General features: G+C 42.0%; 1 protein-coding gene across 1 annotated transcript in view; it reads right to left on the bottom strand.

Moving 5' to 3' along the window:
- The window catches only part of bcap31 (B cell receptor associated protein 31), a 25,530-nt gene that overhangs the window by 6,863 nt on the left and 15,001 nt on the right, over positions 1-3,666 (bottom strand). The gene's annotated exons all lie outside the window — the stretch shown is intronic.

Genomic DNA, 3,666 nt, shown 5'->3' with positions numbered 1-3,666 from the left:
CCTCAGTGTAAACTGTGACCTGTGCAACTGTGTTTACAGTAAAGTGACTCCACCCTGACAAATCAGTGAGTGCTGCACGACCACTTGCGTCTTCCCGTAACTCCACGTGTACGTTTGACCTTTGGGGCTGCACACACACACACACACACACACACGTTTCATACATAAAGTTACACAAGCGCTGGGTCTTAAGAGAAGACTCCTTGGAGCAAAACATCCTAACAAAAAAAAAAAAAAAAAAAAAAAAAAGACGACCACAGCTCGTTATGAAATCTGAGAATCTCCTGTGGCCTACTCAAACCTATGAACACATGAGCATAACATCAAGTTTTTACTTATTAGTGTTGTCACCGATTCATTTAAACTTTTTTGTATTACTGACTCTTAGATGAGTTTAAGATTAAAAAAAAAAGGCCAGAATCAAAGTATAACATATCATTTTTAAATATCACTGCTGTCTTATTGTTTTTAACATTATAAATGACTTCCCTAAGCCCATTACAACAGTACACTTTGGAAATGAAAATGAGATGAATTAGTTTTCACTCCGACGAGCATCGGACACTTTCTGATCACAGTCACTGAGAAAGAAGGCATAAAAGACAAAAGACGGGACCCCTTCAACATCAACACTCTGACTGCAATTAGCAGAAGTGAGGCTTACAGCTGCTTGTGTCAATCACAGCAGTTTCACCACTTCCAACATGACGGTTTATTTAAAACAAACAAACAAACAAACAAACAAACAAACAAACAAACAAACAAACAAACAAACAAACAAACAGAGTTATGAAAGAAGAAACCTGTCCCCTTTGGCCAAAACTGCGTCTGCAGCACTTCTCTGTTTCTGCTGTAAAGCTGGACACTTTAATATAGGGCTGTATGGGGAGGACTGACTTACTTCTACAGCCTGCCTCGAGTGGTCATTTACGGAACTGCAGTCATTGCCATAAAGAACATTTATGCTCAATGAGGGCAATTCTCAGCCCACGTCATATATTTAAAAACTCAATAATTTACATTGGAATATTTTTTTTTAAAAAAATCTTAAAATATGCATTTTCTCTTATTTTACTATTACCTATTGCACAGCTGCCAGAAAGCTGAACTTTGCCTCTCTGGTTGATGAGATCAATCAGCGTGTTGTTGGGAAACATTCAAGGGAGTTTATAAAATCCTTGTTGAGTCACTGAGAAAAATTCCCGCTGCCGCCAAATATTCCTGAAATGTCGAACGTGTAAACACATTCATGGAAACCAAACCCAGAGCTGAAGTGGGGTTTGATGAAATAACGTCAGGACCCTTTACCACAGTTTACACACTGCCAAAGTTTCAACCTCGGGAACGTTGCTTTGGATGGACAGTTTGTCCGTTCCTCACCTTGGGACACGGTCAATGAAACAATGTCAAACATGGATCCTGTGTGTGTGTGTGTGTGTGTGTGTGTGTGGGGGGGGGGGGATACGAAGCACAACGCAGTATATGCGCGAACAGCACCTGATAAACTCTTATTATCAATCATTGAGGTTTCTGCCAGAAAACCTATTAGAACCGGCTACTGTGATAGCGAACCAGGATGGGATTCAATTTAATAATGCACAAAGTGAGCTAGCACCCCTATCTGTTCAGAACTAACAAACTCCTGTCTAAACCTAACCCTGCACCACTCCACTATTTCAAAACTCAGATTTAGTCTTTCAAAGACTTTTCAAGAATTAAAACGATGTGAATATACCACTTTAACCAGACAGCTGGTTTACCCTTTGCTTTAAATGCTTAACAGCTACAACTTTAACTTGGTTACATCTTATTAAACTAACACGAGTCAAATTCAATGTTAGCGATCAACATTTTTTGTTATTAGTCAGCTTTACTGTGTATCATCATGACTCAAGCAGGACACTCAGTGAGCGGCACATTTCTCTTTAACAAACAACATCTACAGCGTCTGTGCTGCAGACCTACTACATGCTAGTTAATCTGCAAGTGAAGCTGCAGTGAGCAGCTAACTCAGGGGCGGGGGAAGTCCAGGCCTCAAGGTTTTAGATCTCACCCCAGGTCAACACACCAGAATCAAATGATTAGTTCATTACCAGGCTTCTGGAGAACTTCAAGACATGTTGAGGAGGTCATTTAGCCATTTAAATCAGCTGTGCTGGATCAAGGACACATCTAAAACCTGCAGGACATCAGAACTTGAGGCCTGGAGTCCCCGCACCCCTGCACTAACTGAACAGTAGAAGGTGACCACAGTTACTGTTAGCTGAGCACCCTCTAGTGTTCCTGTCTTGTAACTACATCTCAAACTAAACGTGTGATCAAAAATAAACATCTGATAGAAAAGAGACACTGCAAAAATGCTAAAAACATTTTCAGAGTCAACATTTCTGTCTTAGCAGCAGTTTTAGCAAAGAGTTCGATAACCTCAGCTGTTCTGGGGTCGGGGCACAGAGCCTTCCAGCTTGTCCTGGGCCACCTCCCGGCTGAACACGCCTAAAATGCCTCACTTAGTAGGCATCCTTGTCAGGTGACCAAGGAGCAGCAGATCTACTCTGAGCTCTTTACACTTTCTCTAGAGAGGAAACTGAAGGCCAGCAGCTGATGTTTTACTGAGAGAACCTGTATCCTGGAGCGATCGTGGCTCAAGAGTTGGGAGTTCGCCTTGTAATGTTACATCCACTGAGGTTGTGGCCCGAGAGGCCTAAGGACACACTAGCAGGAAATAAATCCCATAATGCCTGCAGGGATACGTGTTGCCTTATTGTGAAGCAGGAAGGAGAAAACAAAAAATTCAGGGCTCATTTCTGAGATTTACAGCAGCAAATCTGTCATGTTGGTGCAGAAAAGCAAAGAGATTCGGTGACTTGTACAAATCGGCGTGATGACTCAACAAACTGAACTCTGAATGTGCTGAATCAATTTCCAGATGAAGGATGACGCTTCCAGTCATGAGCATGTGGTGTTTGCATCAAACAGGAGTGCAACTAGAGAAATCAGCACAAAGAGGATGCACTAGAGCAAGAACACATTAAAACTAACATGCAGGATAAAATTTTACTGTCAGGGCTGGGATGGAAAATGGAAAAGCAGCTGAGATAAGCCAAACTGCAGCTTCTCAGCCGTATAAAACAATAACTGGCTCACAAGACAAAGTTTAAACTCCAAAGAAGAGAAGCAAACAGTCTCCTGCACAAAAACGCTCCACCGCAACCACTTCAAGAAACCCAGGAGTCATTTTTATTAAGTTATGGCTCCTGTGGGGTCTGCCTCTCAATCACACAGACCTAAAAATACTGCCTTTTCCCCTCTCTGAGCGGCACCCAAAATTTTTTAATTGTTGTAGTTGCTTTTAGAGTATCTTGCTCTATAAAATGTGCCTGGCATGCTGTGTCTGTTCTTCCAAAACTCAGGACTGAAACTTGGGAATCCGCTTCTTCCAGTCTGGAGTTTCTGCAGAACAGTGAAGCTGGATGGAGTTTTATTATGAAAAACATCTCTTCCAGAAACAGCCAATCCTCAACCACAGAACAGAACCACTTTTACCAAATATCACCATAACGGCAGTGTAGGGATGGGTACCGGTATCGGTCTGACATAAACGGTAGTAACCAGACCGAAAAGCAGCGCACATTTCGGTGCTTTTTTTTCCTGAGCTGTGATACACTT

Source organism: Pundamilia nyererei, unplaced genomic scaffold, assembly GCF_000239375.1.
Source record: "Pundamilia nyererei isolate P.nyererei 1_Seehausen unplaced genomic scaffold, PunNye1.0 scaffold00273, whole genome shotgun sequence".
NCBI lineage: Eukaryota > Metazoa > Chordata > Actinopteri > Cichliformes > Cichlidae > Pundamilia > Pundamilia nyererei.
The sequence above is the reverse complement of the archived record's forward strand: the minus strand, read 5'-3'. Positions and strand labels throughout refer to the sequence as shown.